The 17,764-nt window shown below is 42.0% G+C and overlaps 1 protein-coding gene across 3 annotated transcripts in view; it reads left to right on the forward strand.

Annotated features, from left to right (window-relative positions):
• The first annotated feature begins 6,012 nt into the window (after positions 1 to 6,012).
• The window catches only part of ATP2B1 (ATPase plasma membrane Ca2+ transporting 1), a 131,850-nt gene continuing 120,098 nt past the window's right edge, over positions 6,013 to 17,764 (forward strand). The window contains exon 1 of one of the 3 annotated variants that reach the window (XM_070370931.1): positions 6,013 to 6,405. The gene's annotated coding sequence lies outside the window, so the exon portion shown is untranslated. Of the gene's footprint in view, positions 6,406 to 6,768; positions 7,028 to 17,764 lie in introns of those variants that run through there. The other 2 variants (XM_070370933.1, XM_070370932.1) reach the window with 2 other exon arrangements.

Raw genomic sequence — 17,764 nt, forward strand, 5'->3', positions numbered from 1 at the left:
GTATGCTAAATTTGCCTGGGCCTTGAGTAACATTTTATCCTTTGCTCACCCTTCAGTTTCTTTCAGCAGCCCATTCCAGTCCTTCCTTAACCTTATTCAGTCCTGGCTTATGACCATAAACACCTATGACTGTATAATGAATATTAAGATGGCATTTGTGTGCCTGTGGCACCCCTCCCCTAAACTTCAAGTTTTACTTTTCTCACACTCTTTTCTTCTTGCCTTTTTCTTCTACATCAGAGAAAGAGATGCTCCTTTTTCTTTCCAAGGTGACTCCCCTCTGTTTTAGAACCTATCTTATTCTGATCTGCACACTCCCCTGCATTATCAGCTTTCCTCACCATCAAAACCACATATATCAACAAACTGACTTTCTCTGACCTGGTTTTTGATGATTGGTAAATTGGCTTTTTTTTTTTCAACATAGCTCACCCTTGAACACATGCGTTTGGGTTCACTTATACGTGGATTTTTTTTTTTTGGTACATACATATACTATAGTACTGCTCCATTTGCAGTTGATTGGATCTGAGGATTCAGAACCTCTGGCACAGAAGGAGGACTGACTCTAAAGTTATAGGCGGATTTTCAACTTCTGGGAGTGTGGGTGCTCCTTAACAGCTGTGTTGTTCAAGGTTTAACTTTATTTATACCTGGAAGAAAAAAAAAAGACCCTGAAAGGAGTTCCCTCAGGTCACCAGAATAAAAGAACAAGGCAGTGAATAAACATTTAGAATTCATCACTGGAGAAGTGATAGTTCATTTGTTTATTCATTTCAAACTAATTTTATTTTAATCACCTATTATGTGCCAGATCTTATTAAGCCTGGCATGTAATAAATGTTTAATAAAAGTTTCTTTGTATAAAAAGATAGATTAATTACTATGTCGATGCTAATGCCTCCTAAGTAGGTATCGTCCATGTTTTTCTTCCTTAGTAAGCTGGTAGGATAACTGTCAAGATCAACAAATGATTAATGAATAAATTAATGATTAACATTATCCTTACCCTCAAGGGTCTGAAGTCATGCAAATAGGTAAATTTTATGAAAGTTTGGATAGAAATGCTCAAGTAGAAGAACTTACTGTTGGAAACAGGGAAAGACAAAGAAGAACTAATGAAAAACACAATAAGAGAATGTCATGACAAAGGGGGGAAACAGAGACCGTGAGGTGCATCAAAGTCACCTAAAGGAACTGCCAAAAATGTAGGTCCTGAGGTTCACTCCAAACAGTCTGAATCAGAAGCTCTGCCACTCTGGCTCCAGGAACCCGCACAGCTAAGTTCACACAGGTGATTCTGCCCCACATTCTAATATCTTGAGAAACAAAGGAGGAGTTTCAAAGGAAAGGTAGGCAATAAAGAAAAATTATATAAAACCATTGTGGTGCTGGAGAAGACTCTTGAGAGTCCCTTGGACAGCAAGGAGATCCAACCAGTCAATCCTAAAGGAAATCAACCCTGAATATTCATTGGAAAGACTGATGCTGAAGCTCTAATACTTTGGCCACCTGATGGGAAGAGACAACTCACTGGAAAAGACTAATGATGGGAATGATTGAGGGCAGGAGGAGAAGGGGGTGGCAGAGGATGAGATGGTTGGATGGCATCACCAACTCAATGGACGTGAGTTTGAGTAAACTCCGGGAGATAGTGAAGGACAAGGAAGACTGGTGTGTTGCAGTTTACCGGGGTCACAAAGAATCAGACACAATTTAGTGACTGAACAACAACAATAACAACATAAGCACTAAATAATCTGAAAAATGTAAAATGTACCACAGATGTGAGAAAATCCTTCTGATTTTCCTATTTTTAGCATAAAAAGATACTGAAGTAAACACAGATCAGGGAGGGTGGAGCAGAAAGCTGTAAGTCTGGACCCTTGATGTCTGTTCAATAGCTAAATCAATCATATTATCACCTACCCCTGAACTTTTAGTGTGAGAATAAGTCCCTACTTATTAATGAAATAAAAATATTTTTTCTTGTTTATAGCACATTCACTTTGTAATAAGGGATAACGACTACATGCTTACTAATAATAATGACAACATTTATTGAGCATTTAGTACACACCAAATATTCTAAGAGCTGTACATAAACAACTCACCAAACGTCACAACAAGCCTAGATGCACCGTAACTCACCATTACTAATGGAAAAATAAATGAGTTACTCAAGGTGAAATATAACAAAGGTAGAAATCTGTTTCATAGATAATAAAGTTTTAGTCACTCAGTTGTGTCCAACTCTTTTGTTACCCATGGACTGTAGCCCACCAGGCTCCTCTGTCCATGAAATTCTCCAGGCAAGAATTACTGGAGTGGGTTGTCATTTACTTCTCCAGGGGATCTTGCCAACCCAGAGATTGAACCTGGGTCTCCTGTACTGCAGGCAGATTCTTTACTACCTGAGCCAGCAGGGAAGCCCATAGATAATACAAGGATAGGAAAATGGATATGGTAAACGTGTTTATTCTCAGTACATTTCCTGGCATTTCTATTGCCCATCTTATTTTGCATTAATTTGAATCTCCTAGACATTTTGTGGCACAAATCAGGTCCAAATCCTCCTGTAGGAAGTCTTCCTCAACATTTAAGTAAGAGCTCCTCCTTCTTTTTTTTTGATTCTGTGGAATTTAGATTTAGTGCCATAACCCATGACCTAGATATTACATATGGGGTAGAAAAAAAAAAAAAAAAGCCTTATACCTTGAAGAGTACAGGATGTTAAATAATTCCATCAAATTTTGACATCTAACTGTTCACATTTTTCATCTATAAAAATTTTCCATTCTGTGACTTGAAAATTCTTATTCTAAGGTTACCTGTAATCATCCATGATTTAATTCAGACCTAATAGATAACAGTTCTCTGTTGTTTTCGGCTAAGTAATGTTTCTCTTCATCTCTCTCTCTCTGGTGATCCAGGTTAATGGAAATTTGAGAACACACACAACTACTTTCTATGAAGCACTGAATATTTTTCCTCTCCTGCCTCCGTACACCTGTCAGCTTTCTTTAACAGTCTGCGGTGATTAGAAGTGACACATTCACATATGTATAAATGTGTATTTTGGGAAATGATATGGTTTTAAAAATATGCTGCTGTTGGTATGTCTTTATTTTGTCCCCTTGCTAGATGCATGTGAAAGAATTTTCAAGGGAATAAAGATTCAAATGCTTCCATTTACACTTAATTACATTGAGGGTTTTAGAAAATTCTCTCCATGAGTTATACGAGATTAGTTCATATTGAATTGGTCAACTTATCAGAAAAGATGTCAATAGTTTAGATTTATGCCACTAAATGGAACATTTGGAAAAAACTCTGATGCTGGGAAAGATTGAAAGCAGAAGAGGGTGACACAGGATGAGATGGTTGGATGGCATCACCAGTTCAATGAACATGAACTTGGGCAAACCCTGGGAGATGGTGAGGGACACGGAAGCCTGGCGTGCTGTAATCCATGGGGTCACCAAGAGTCGGACATGACTTGGCGACTGAACAACAAAATGGAACATACTTTTAACAGTTCGCAAAATACATCATTTTGAATACACAGTCTGTCTTCAAACAATGTTAACATTTCCAATGGTAACTTGCCATAGGATTTAAATATCTTTATATACTGTTTTCGCTGTAACTAAAAAAGATATTTAAATTGTATTCAAATAATTTTGCAAAATTAAGTATTTCAACAATAAATTGTATCATTATATTGTTCTTATGCAGTGATATATCTCCGGATCAATTAAACCCATAAAATAAGTGAAGTATAAGATTAAAAGGATATGATTGTATCAAACACAGTGGCATCTTGTAAGTAGCTCCATTTTTTACATAAACGCTATTTAAGAAGACCAAAACTCTTGATTTTTAACAATGAAAAATATGCCATTAAGAAGGTTTCATTGCGAAACTTTTGGGAGAAAAAGATGAATTTCCTAATTTAATGTGTACAATTATTTATATATTGCTTTCTACTTGAATGAAAATATAAAAACCAAATAACACAGTATAATCATCTTAACTATGACAGTAAAAATATACTATTGCATGTAACTCACATGTCATTAAAATGCATATAAATATGTTCTGGGATAAGGAAATCCTATGGACAGAGGTTGCAGCCCATGGGGTCACAAGAGTCGGACAGGACTTAGCGGCTAAGCCACCAGCCATATATGTATATGAGCCCCATACATGAAAACGCTATTGAAACCATGTTCTAAAGTGAAGATGTTGAGTAACTTTTCACAACCACAACACTTTAACAGCATATATTTTATTATCTGCGACTGTAACAAACCCACAAAGTGAACAGATCCTAGTTTAATCTATTACCCATTTTGCTAGTGCACTATAGTAATGAATCATATATTACTTTAATGTCAAATTCTTGATTAAAGTAGAATACATAATTCAATTTTCTATTGGAGGAAAAGTTGGACAAAAGCCAGTGGTTCTTAAATGTCTCTAAGCCGTTTAGAAAAGTTAATCTGTTCTTCTGTTAAGAAGTTTAGAAATAGTGTCAGGAATGGCTGTTGTACCCACCACCAATTTTTAACAGTGATTACAGACTGAGAGAAAAAAAAAAAAAGTATCATCATGCCCAGTGCTTATTTTGCATGTCTAGGGCACAGCTCAAAATGTTGGCACTGTTTGACCTGGAAAGATACGTAAATTGATAAAATTTTTTCAACAAGGTTAACTTGGGTTTGTTTTTTTTTAACTTTGCACATATTTAGTTTTTAATCCTTAAAAAATATTTTAAACACTATCAGAGTGAACAAATAGAATAAACTCCTTCGTATCACCTATTTGTTTTTCAGGAAGACGTTACAGACATTACTTTTTCCAGCCCTGGAGTGAGTAGAAAGGAGACTCTGATGAACTTATCTTTCTGCTCTAAGTGGCATTGAAAATAACACTGACATGGTCTCTAAAGCAGCGGCGACAGGTCAGAGGTGATGAGACGAAGATGGAGCAGGATGTCCTAGGTAAGGTACAAGTCTTTACACGTGTGTATGTGTTGTGTAGGAAGGAAAAACCGTTTTATTCTTAAAGAGGTCACTACGGTGATTTTTTATTAACTTGCAAAATCTTTTGAAGGTTGGCAAAAACCATGTTACCTTTCAGCATCTCAATTATCGTAAGTTACCCCGTGTATCACCCCTCGGCCCCCCCCCCACCCCACCGCCCGCGCCCCCCGCCCCCCCGCCCCCGCCACCCCCGCCCTGCGGCAAAGAAGAGTGCTGGGTCGAGATGCTACAAGTGAACTAAAAGAGCCAACAGCTTGGCATAGGTAGAAAAAGCAAACACCAAACAAAAACGCGGGGATTCTAAGCGCAGACCATCACGGGCCTGTGTGCACCCGCCAAACAACTGGGTTAACCCTTTGGGCGCTGCAGCGGGGATCCCCGGAGTCTACGGGCCCGACCTGCAGGAACAGAGATGGGGCGCCCCGAGCTTGTGCGGGGTACGGGCTATCGTTCCACAAGAAGGGACCGAGTTGGGTGGCACTTTTGTCGTCCGGCGCGTGAGTCACGGCCCAAGACAGGCACTGAGTCCAGTACTGAATGGAGCAGAGAAGCGGCGAGGAAGCCGCTCTAATGTCCGCGGACGCGGGGGTCAACGTTAACCTGTCTTCGCATAGAGGGCTCACCCTAGCCCACCCGCCCGCCCGCCTGGCTCCCGGGCTCGGAGGGGCGCAGGCCCTGGGGTGGCCCCAAGGTGAAGGGTGACCAAGTCTGCCTGCGGCACTCATCGCTTTCCAGCGTCCACAGTCGCGGGAGCCGCCCGGAGCCGCGCTGAAACAGCGGCTGTGACTGACAGAGTCACCGCCCCCCGCGTCCGAGCCACCCCCTCTTCCCCCCACTGTCCCCCCTGCCCCCCCTGCCCCGATACGTCATGGAAACACGGACGTCAGAGCCTCTCAGCCAATCGCTGACAGCGACTGGAGGAAAGGGGCGAGCAGGAGGGGGCGGGGGCAGCGGCCGGTCGGGGCGCTCAGCGGAGGAAGAGAGGGAGAGGGCGCGCAGAGGCGCGAGTCCCCCGCCCCTCACTCCGGCCACCCTTTCCCCGCCGCGCGGCAAGTTCTAATCGCCGGGCGCGTGCTCGTCAGCCGGGAACGCGCTCGCCGGGTCCTCCCCTTAAACGCCCTCTCCGCGACGCTCGACTCCCAGTCTCCGTCCGAGTCGCGCTTCCTCCCGCGCGCGCGCCTGCCCGCCCCCAGGCTCCCCGCGGGCCGCGTCACGTGACCGCGCCTAGCCAAGGCGGCAGCGGCGGCGGCTCGAGCTTCGGCGGCGGCGGCGGCAGTGGCAGCGGCAGCAGCTGCGCCGCCAGCGTGGAGCGGGAGGCAAGAGGGTGTGGAGAGAAGGGAGCGCCAGACCGGAACGGGTGAGCGTCCTCCTCCCCTTGCCTCCCCCGGCAATCCTGCGGGCCACCCGGTGCAAACGGGGCCCCTGCCTGAAGCTTCGCGCAGCCCCCCTCGTGCTCGGTGGTCGGCTCTCCGGGGGCTACAGGTCCCGCCCCGAGCGGGTCGGGCTGCGCTGTTCGCCGAGAGGGCTGTACCCCCGCCCGCCGCTGCCTTTGCGGACGGCGGCGTGAGGCCGGCGGAGCTGCCCGTGCTGAGCGCGGCGCGCCCTATGTGCGGCTCTGCGGAGCCCGGGAGGCGGGTCCTGCGGGGACGCGGGCGGCCACTCGGCGGCTGCCGGGCTCTGGGCGGGGGCCGGCCCGGGCGCCGCCTCCTCCTCCGCCGCTGCCGCCTCCTCGCAGTGCAGCGTGAGTAGGGAGCCCAGGCTGGTGGACGCCGAGCCTCTCGGCTGCGCGGTCACCTCATCCTCGAGGTGCAGCCGACCCTCCGCGTGGCGCCCCGAGTCCTCCGAGCCGCCTGCGGACGAGCCGAGGACCGAGCCCTCGATCTCCGCGCTTTCCGCAGCTCCCACCGCTCTATCCCCCGACCCTCCTGCAGCCTCCCCTTTCTTTCCCCTTCGGAAAATGGTTCCTGCTGCCGGGCGAGGTGAGTCGCGGCCGCCGCCCGCCAGCGGCGGGGGCGGCTGGGCAGGTCACCTGCGGGGGAGGCCGGGCGGAACGCGGAGGTCCGGGCGTCGCGGCGGGGATCCTGGCAGCTGGGTGCTCCGCGGACAGCGGCGATTCGGGAGAAGTTGGCGGGGGCGGTCCGCGGGGCCCCTCGCAGGTGGTCTCTTGCTGCGCCCGTCCCGGCAGATCGTAAAGGTGAGCGGGTTCCTCCGCGTGCGCCTCAGCGCCGTGTCCGACCGGGTGTCCCCAACTAGGGCTCGAGGGACGGGGCTTGGTGGGACTTCGCGTCTACACCCGCAGCTTTTTGTGGCTTCTCCGAGCCGCCTCGGCCGCGCCGTAGCCCATCCTGCGGCCGGCCGCCCCCGCCCCGGCGCCTGGTGACCTTGAGGGCAGCGGTGCCCGGCACTGTTTCCCCGCGCCCCGGGAGGGTCACCCCTCTAATCCCTGGCTTCGGCCCCACTGGCGCTCCGCGGGCGGAGAGCGGACCCCCGACTAGGGCTAGCTAATTGATGTGTGTCACACCGGACGATGATTCCCCGGGAGTTGGAGAACCGCCTCGCCTTTTTCCCGGCGCCTCCAGTCTGGCCCCCCAGGATATTCATGGTTGCTTCCATCCGATTCGCGTTCTTAGACTTAGTTTAAAAGAAAGAAAGAAAAAAAAATCTTGCGTCTTCCACTCTTTTTTTGGAAGGGTCAGAAGGAACCGCATTCGCGGGGGTGGCGGGGGGGCGGTGTTCTCCCTTGATTCCATCCTGTAGGCGAATCCTCTGGCTAGGCTAGTTAGCGACCCCTGGTTCTGCGCCGCGGTCCCTGGCCAGGTTGGTGTCTGTGCGCATTTCATTCACCAGTTTTCTGGCACCTGGCAGATGCCAGGAGTGCGTCTCGGAACTGGCAACGCCGGGAGTGCCCGAATCCTGTGCGGTGCAGTGGTGCCGGGGCGGGCCAGAGGTGCCAAGGGGGTCTTTCAACCAGCGGAAGCCTTGATCCTCTGCAGGCGTAATTGTGCCCTTCCTGGGGTGGGAGCGCAGCAGACAGCCACCTCGGGCCGCTGTTCACGCTACTTTTCTGGGTTTATTAATAATCTAATGGCCCCTGTTGGTATCGATTGCTGTTCGTGATAAATTAGTTCTATGGATTTTTCTTCCTCGGAGTGTAGGTATATGCATCTATTTGGACTGTCTGCTTTTCAACATGGAAGGCTTTGTTGTGTTTAACCTCCCCCACCTGAGGACAGTCTTATTTTAAAATAAAGCTCTTGTTCAGCGTGGGTGTATTTTATAATAAGAAGTACTTGTGAGGCTCTGCTTTGTATGAGGCTCTCATCGGGCAGAGGGTGTGTAACCCTTTGGATAGTGGCCCACGTGAGTGAATGAGGGGCCTTCACCGCTCGCCCTGCTGCCAGCCTTCTTCCCCAGACTCCCTGCCCTTGTGTGTGGCAGAGGCGGATTGAGGGGAATTAAAGGGATTGGAGGAGAATCTGCTTTTTATACTTGAGCGTTTCATTTGGTCTCCCTGCTCCTCCCCCCTTTTTTTCTTTTTTTGTCCTGGTGAGTTTAGATTTGAAGTAAATAGAAGCATGTTCCTTAAAGGGAGCCTTTGAGAACTTGTATATGAAATAGGCTTATTTAGCCATGATTTCAGGGGGACGTTTTAGTTTCTACCTTGCTTTGCCTGAGACAGTTAAATTGCTGTAATTAAGGGTGGATCTCTGTCCTGATTTTGGCTTGGGTGTAACTGCAAAGATCTTTGAAAAGTAACAGTTATTTCCTACCATACAGTCTGCAAAAGTGAGTCACAATCGGGTGAGTTGAGGACAGAGCGCCACCTTTAATTTTAAGATTTCGGCATATTCTTTTATTAAAATAGTGAATATTCAGATTACGCCTTCTTGACTTTTGTTGGAGTTGTTGTCATTACTGGCATCTCCAGTTAAATGTGTAAGGTGAAACTGTCTTCATTTTTCTGTATTTTGTAATTCTTCACTCCTTTAAGGGGGTTTCTGCAATTGTATGGGAAATCATGGTTTTTTTCATTGAAGCCTGGGATTTAATGTAGACCTCTGAAATGAAATGAGAAACTAGATTTGATTTGTGCTTATAAAATAACAGGGACAATAATAGTTTGAATCTGTTTAGGAAAAGAAGGAAAGTAACAGTTTCATTGTAAATATTTAAAACTAGGTATTGCCATAAATAAGGGTACTCACTAGCATGACAGAGGTTTTATAAATTTTTTTTAGCTTCTGTGCTATTAACAAATTCTAAAGTAAATATGCAGAATTATTAACCTTGTTTGAATAAGGTGTAGTAATTCTTTTTTGTTTTTTATCTTCCAACAGCTTGCCTTTTATGGTTTTCGAGTTTTCCAATTACTTGTTTTTAGATAATGCAAACAAGGACTTCAGCAGGCGTACTTAACACTCAAAGTTATTGAAGACCTTATTGGAAAGGGTGGTTTCTGTGTGTGCCTTTTCTCACATGTAACTCGTATAAAAATAAATGGAGTTTTTAATGCTTAGGAAACAAATGCTGTAGTGACAGCTGAATGGATGGGATTTCCTTCCCAACCACTTGCTCCTTCCTGTCTCCCTCCCTCACAAATCAAAAACTTAAGGTACACTGTCTGTTCAGACACGGATACCTTCTGATGATTGTGACTGCAGATGTAACAGAAAAAAGATTTAGCTTTCAAGTAATGAATGAATAAATGTGTGAATATTACTAAATATAGTTTTAATCACAAGCCACAAGGTTGTCAGCATTCCTATCTGCGTTTAATTTTTAATTCAACACTTTGAGCAGTTTCTTCATAGACTACTATAAAGCGTATGCTATTGAGCCCCAGGTAGTTTTATTAAGGTAAAAAAATCTGCTTGAGGTGAAAAGTAGTTTATGCTTGTAAGTCTGTGGAATATGGCCCCAGGTTAAAGGACATCATTTGAGCAATTAGGTTGATGTATGTAGAGTAATTATACAGTGTTACTCATATCTTGATAGAATCCTGATTTGGGGGTTAAATATACCGATTTCTTTTGTCTGACAGATATGTTAACTTCATTTTGGGTGCAGCGTTCTCTTACCGTGTGAGCTGAATTGTATTGGTTGACAGGTTTTAAGAGAAATGGCCAGTTACAACTATTGGTGGTCTTTTGCAATACTAACCCAAAAGTATGTGAGACTCCTCTTTTTCTTTATGTTTTTACACATATATGCAGTTGAAACTGGTCGTTTTCACTTTTTAATTATGAAATTTTGTAATGAATGAGCAAAAAATTAAAGGAGTAAGATCAGGATGCAGAAACTTAAGAATTAAGTTTTTGCAGCTTGGGTAAGAGTATTTACTTGCCCCATTGTGGGGAATATTTTTTAATAGGTGTCATGATATGTAGAAGGGTACTGTGAGAGTAGCTTATTTTGGAATATATAGAATCTGAGGTAACATGAAAGGAAAATGATACAATACATACGGGAATAATTTTCAAAGAAAAACTTAAAGATTTTTTAGCTTTTATAAATATTTTATACACACACATACACAGTTGTATTGTTAAATTTTTTATTATGGAAATTGTCCAGAATGTGAAAGTAGAATAATATACTTACTGTCCAGTTTTGACAGTTATCAATTCATGGCACATCTAATTTCATTTCTATTTTTAAACAAGAAATAGATCTATTATAAGTGGGGACATAAGACAGATGACTGAATTAAATTCTTACTTTTTTTATTTATAATTTCTAGGATATATACAATAATGTCCAATATGTAATTGAATCTAAAAGGTCAGTTTTTATGTTCCTTGTTTCTGTAATAGTCTTTTATAGCAGGCACCTAAAGATAGTGTCTCTCAAATTTCACTCTTAATGATAATGCCTTTGAGTTATAAAATGCTTTACAGTGTTTTGGAATGTATTACATACTATCTCCTCTGATTCTCACAGTCAGTAATTCTGTGAAATGAGCAAAGTAGATAGCTGTACTTTTCTTGTTTTTTAGATAGGTAAAATGATTTCTCTAGGCCCTAACGTCTTATAATACAGTCAGCAGCTAGATTAACTAGAACTGGACTCTAGGTGGCTTCTAGTTTTTGCTTCATTGCTCTTTCCATTATAAATGTTTATGTAAGTTTGTGAAAGTTATATAAGTTTATGAAAATCAGTTTCCGACCAGAGTAAATTTAATAGTGGAATATAAACAGATTTGTTTGGGTTTAACTTTATAAATTTAATCTTTGCTTGTATTTGATATAATGTAAGTAAGCAGTTCATACCCTGATTTGCTTAACAGCTGAGTAAATGAATTTGACCATGTTTGAAGTACTATAATTTTAATATTGTGGATTGCATTATTTTTAAGTTAGGAATTTTGTTCTCAAAGACCTGTTAGTCCTTGAAATGATCAGGGATGTCTTAAATCATGAGTTAAAACTAAAAGAAGCTTATACTGAAAATTTCTTTGAATTACTGCTGTAAATTTTTTCATGCATTTTTTTTTTCCTGCCACTGCATTTTTTTTACCTAAAGCTCTTTGAAATATTAACTTCGTACGTAACGAAGTTTGGTTATAAAAGGTCCCAAATGAAGAGATTTTCGTTCTCGAAATCCAAAACCTTGTTGGAAATCTCACAAGAAAGGTGGTGGTTCTCTAAAATGTGTGCAAGAGGATCACCTGGGAGAGTTACTGAAAGTGCAGATTCCCTGGCATTGCCCCTGCAGATCTGATTCAGCACATCTGAGTGGGGCCCAGCAGTCAGCATTTTGAGAAACACTGACGTTGAATTTACATCTAGGTTAAAATTATATTGCATAGTAGAGATGCCTTTATAACTTAAAAGGGTGTTACTGATTTATTTGACTTTGAACATCGGGCTTTCAAGTAGTTCTGACTGTTGTAGCCAAGTTTGATTTGTGGGCTTGGTGGGTTTTGTGATAATTGTAAAACCGGTAAATTGAAAATATTTGTGATATCTGTGTGCATTGTCCTCTTTCAGAAGATCCATCTGTAGTTATTAAGTTACTTATTAAGCACTGTAAAAGCCCCAAGTGGAGAATGTTCTTCTCTTTGTTTTCATGCCCCAGTGTCTGCCATTTCCAAATGAGTTGAAAATGGGGGCCTATTTATGTAAAAATACTGAATGCTATGTCACTGCAGTACTGTATATTTATGCTTTAGTCTAGCTCTGATTTTATGTTGATATAACATTTGATATAAATGTTCCTTCAAACTAAAAGGACATAAATTGGTGGATAAGTAGTGGTCTTTATTAATATCAGTTAACAAGTAGCTGTTCCTTCAGAAATAGTGTTAGTCCTTTATGATCTTTCAAGAATATTAATGACTCAAGACTAAATAATAATTTACCATTCTGTGCATGAAAACAAAAGTTACTGCTGTTTTACGTAAATGTTAAATAACAATTTATGTAGTTCAGCAATCTGCTGTAAGATTCATTTTATATAAACTGATCTGACTTTTAAAGTAATTTTGTCTAATACTCTGTATCCCCGTATGGATTACTATTGAAGACCAGATTTAAAATGCAATTGTTTTTGCTTCATTTATGACACTATAGTAAATAGCCTGTATCTTTTTTTTTTTTTTTTTGTATCTGTTTTTAAAATACATTATTTATTGAACTTAATTGCAAAGCAGGTCCATCTCAAGACTATGCTGAACATTTTTTTGTTCATTTGTTCCAAAAACTTATTGCTTATTGGCTATGCTTTAGAATATATTTAGGAATCATGGGCTGTAATTTACTAATGATTGTGGAAATTTAAACTAATAAAGATTTCTGGCAGGGAGATCCAGATAAATTGTAGGTAACCCTTTTAAAGCTATTTCTTTTATTCTTTTAAAGCTATTTTTATTAAAATTTTCCTAGGACTGTATTAATTATTCTAAACATTCATATGCAGTTACCTCTTTGGTAAGAATATTATTTAGTATTTCTCAGTTGGGTAACTTTCAACAATATGGCATCTCAATATCTGGGATACCTGCTTTATATTAATATTTTTGTCACTTGGGCCTCTGAAGGAAAAAATGATGGTTTAGTGCTTGCTTACATTGTGAAATCTGAGATTATACTCTCACTGTAAACTGGTATGACTACTGTAAAGATCTGACAAATATAGGACTAAAAGTTGCGTGCTCTGAAAAGTAGATCTTAAAAAGGATTTCACTGTTCAAAAGATGCTTTTTAAATAACTTGATTATTAGCAATGTAGATTTATTGTTCATTGTATTAACTCAGTGAGTTAGTTTGCTCCCAGAAGGATCTTAAGCAGTCTTTTAATCTCAGAATTCTTGGATCTGCTGCTTTCTGCCGCTTTAATCTACCTTTGATTTTTGTGCCAGAATGTTTTGTTTTGTTTTTTACATAGTTTGCCTGCTGTCATTTCTTGACTAAAACTCCCAGTGGTTTCTTATTTTTCCCTTTATCAAGATGAAACTTGGCTCTGAAGGCCTTAGGACACTGATTCTGAGAAATATTAATAGGAAGGGGTTTTGGAGGGAGAGGGCCAAAACCGAAATTTGAGTTAGGCTGGTTGATGCAGTTTCCCGTTTGGGACTTTTCCCATACTTTGATACGGTAGTATGGACTGCACCTGTCTAAATGTGTTTAGTGTTTTGCTCCCTTATCCCTTTTAGTGAAGCCTCCACCTGTTACTTTTCTAAACTAGTTAACCAGGATCACCGCTTTGCAGGGCTTTAGGGGATGCTTCACAGTGTGAATCATGTTTCCGGGAGTTGAGAGCACTGCTTCAGTCCTGTCCTGCTTGCTGCGGGCCAGTCAAGTCTGGCAGTCTCTCTATATATACTGCATATACTCTATCCCTCCTTTTGCGGTGACTTCATCCTGTTTTTCCTCTCCCCGATAGGACCCTCGATCTCACCTATCTAAATGTTCCCACCCTTTAAAACTCAGCATTCGTTGGCCTTTCCCGGTCATTGCTCAGTAGGTATGGTTCATGGATTTCCCATCTGTTATATATCCTTTTTGTCTTTGGGATAATATAGGACTTCAGGTAAGAACTTGAGTTCTTGAGGATATATAGAGTTTTATCCCACAAACATTCAATCAGTATTTTTTGTGTGTGTATATTGTTTAGAACTTAGACATTGTGTAGCTGACGTGAAGGTAAAGTAGATAAGATGGAAGAATTTTTCTTGGGCAGTTTCCAAGGGCTGAATTCATAGGACAACCTGTTGTACTTATACATTTCGTAGAGTGTTGCTAGGACGATAGAATTTAGCTTCTATGTAGGAAGTCTTTCCCCTTTCTTAGCTAACATTTGTCCTAAAACAACCAGTTTCACTTTTCTTGTAGCTTGTGACATCTTTTCCTTTCATCAGCATTGATGTTCATAAGATGTTTTTGCATCTGCTATCCATTAGCATATTGTGTGATGCAAAATGCCATAATTCAAAGCATATATTATGTCTAAAGTTTAAATATGATAACCTTGTAGTTACTCTTAATTGATAGGAATACCCTTGGAGCCAAGTTTTTAAATGTCAACTTATTGCAGATTCTTACTTTCTGAGCGTTCTTTTTCATGAATTGAGGGTGAACTTGTGGCCCATGACCTGGTGCAGTATCACTGTAGGCATCAGGAAGATGTGTAGATACATGGTTTCTGTTAAGTGTTGGAGCACAGCAGTGTGGATTTTCTTCTAAGTACCTTCCTTAGGTCAAGGCAAGAAAACCTGTCCTTGACTTTGTCATTTCTGTTGAATGCTCATGTAGTACATGGAGTCATAATTTCAAACATCTAGGCAATTAACAATTGAGGTAGATTTGGTGTATAAGCTGTTGTAGTTTTAAAGGCTTTAAAAAGTTGCTCTTCATAGATTATTCACTTTCCAGCATTTAGCACCACTGAAACTGTACAGATGTAATGTAGAAAAAAGTATTGTAGAAGGAATTAATTGTTAATCATACAGGGGTGTAGACAGTTTTAGTAGTGAATAAAATTAAAGTTCTGTGAAGGCAAGTCATCAGTGGAATCCGCAGAAGTGAAATAAACGGCTTAGAGAAGGATCTTTTCCTCCTGGGACAGACATGGATGGCATTGCCGTGGACTCCATGCTGCTTTGCTTATAGTTACGCAGAAGCTTGTGCGAAATTTTCAGTTCCTCTGCTGTAACACTGTCCTTTTTTCTTCTACTTTTACCCCAAATCAAGTGAGTGATGCCTTAGCTACCCTTTTTTGTTTAAAAAGTGAATCACAAACTTGAGGAACTTTACTTTGCACATTCCAGATAATTAGTACTATGGTGAAGAACTGCTCGGTTCAAGGGCAGATACAGGGGGCTGAGAACAAGGAAGGTCAGTGAAATGGGGAAGAGATGCTGGCAAAGTCCAGGAAAATGAGCATCTCCAGCCTCAGACCTTCTGAATGTCAGGTATCAGAAAAACAAACGTCAGTCAGTCAACCAGCCCTTTTTTGCATGAAGAGTGGATTTAAAGTTTAAATTCACCTGCCCTTAAGCTTAAACTGCACTATAACCTTCTACAACTAACCTTCTAGAACTAACACCCCAAAAAGATGTCCTTTTCATTATAGGGGGCTGAAATGCAAAAATAGGAAGTCAAGAAACACTTGGAGTAACAGGCAGATTCGGCCTTGGAGTACAGAATGAAGCAGGGCAAAGGCTAATAGAGTTTTGACAAGAGAATGCACTGGTCATAGCAAACACCCTCTTCCAACAACACAAGAGAAGACTCTACACATGGACATCACCAGATGGTCAATACCAAAATCAGAATGATTATATTCCTTGCAGCCAAAGATGGAGAAGTTCTACACAGGCAGCAAAAATAAGACCAGGAGCTGACTGTGGCTCAGATCATGAGCTCCTTATTGCCAAATTCAGACTTAAATTGAAGAAAGTAGGGAAAACCACTAGACCATTCAGGTATGACCTAAATCAAATCCCTTACGACTATATGGTGGAAGTGACAAATAGATCCCAGGGATTAGATCTGATAGAATGCCTGAAGAACTATGGATGGAAGTTCGTGACATTGTACAGGAGGCAGTGATCAAGACATTCCCCAAGAAAAAGAAATGCGAAAAGGTAAAATCGTTGTCTGAGGAGGCCTTACAAATAGCTGTGAAGAGAAGAGAAAAGCAAAGAAGAAAAGGAAAGATATGCCCATTTGAACACGGAGTTCCAAAGAATAGCAAAGAGAGATAAGAAAGCCTTCTTCAGCGATCAGTGTAAAGAAATAGAGGAAAACAATACAATGGGAAAGACTAGAGATCTCTTCAAGAAGATACCAAGGGAACTCTTCTTGCAAAGATGGGCTCAGTAAAGGACAGAAATGGTATGGACCTAACAGAAGCAGAAGATATTAAGAAGAGATGGCAAGAATACACAGAAGAACTATACAAAAAAGATCTTCATGACCCAGATAATCACAGTGGTGTGATCAGACATCCTGGAATGTGAAGTCAAGTGGGCCGTAGGAAGCATTGCTATGAACAAAGCTAGTGGAGGTGATGGAATTCCAGTTGAGCTATTTCAAATCCTCAAAGATGATGCTGTGAAAGTGCTGCACTCAATATGCCAGCAAATTTGGAAAACTCAGCAGTGGCCATAGGACTGGAAAAGATCAATTTTCATTCCAATCCCAAAGAAAGGCAATGCCAAAGAATGTTCAAACTACTGCACAAGTTTTATGCACTCATCTCGCATGCTAGCAAAGTAATGCTCAAAATTCTCCAAGCCAGCTTCAGCAGTAGGTGAACCGTGAGCTTCCAGATGTTCAAGCTGGATTTAGAAAAGGCAGAGGAACGAGAGACAAATTGCCAACATCCGTTGGATCATTGAAAAAGCAAGAGAGTTCCAGGAAAACATCTGCTTTATTGACTATGCCAAAGCCTTTGGCGGTGTAGATAACTACAAACTGTAGAAAATTCTTAAAGAGATGGGAACACCTGATCTGCCTTTTGAGAAATCTGTAGGCAGGTCAAGAAGCAGCAGTTAGAACTGGACATGGAACAACAGACTGGTTCCAAATAGGAAAAGGAGTACGTCAAGGCTGCATATTGTTAACCTGCTTATTTAACTTATACGCAGAGTACGTCATGAGAAATGCTGGACTGGATGAAGCACAAGCTAGAGTCAGGATTGCTGGGACAAATATCAATAACTTCAGATATGTAGATGACACCATCCTTATGGCAGAAAGCAAAGAAGAACTAGAGAACCTCTTGATGAAAGTGAAAGAGGAGAGTGGAAAAGTTGGCTTAAAACTCAACAGTCAGAAAACTAAGATCATGGCATCTGGTCCCGTCACTTCATGGCAAATAGATGTGGAAACAGTGACAGACTTTTTTGGGGGGCTCCAAAATCACTGCAGATGGTGACTGCAGCCATGAAATTAAAAGACACTTGCTCCTTGGAAGAAAAGTTATGACCAACCTAGACAGCATATTCAAAAGCAGAGACATTACTTTGCCCACAAAGGTCTGACAAGTCAAAGCTATGGTTTTCCCAGTAGTCATGTATGGATGTGAGAGAAGAAATGTGATGCCGAAAAATTGATGCTTTTGAACTGTGGTGTTGGAGAAGACGCTTGAGAGTCCCTTGGATGGCAAGGAGATCCAGCTAGTCCAACTAAAGGAAATCAGTCTTGAATATTCATTGGAAGGACTGGTGCTGAACCTGAAACTCTAGTACTTTGGCCACCTGATGCGAAGAA

The sequence above is a fragment of the Bos mutus genome, chromosome 5, assembly GCF_027580195.1.
Source record: "Bos mutus isolate GX-2022 chromosome 5, NWIPB_WYAK_1.1, whole genome shotgun sequence".
NCBI classification, from domain to species: domain Eukaryota; kingdom Metazoa; phylum Chordata; class Mammalia; order Artiodactyla; family Bovidae; genus Bos; species Bos mutus.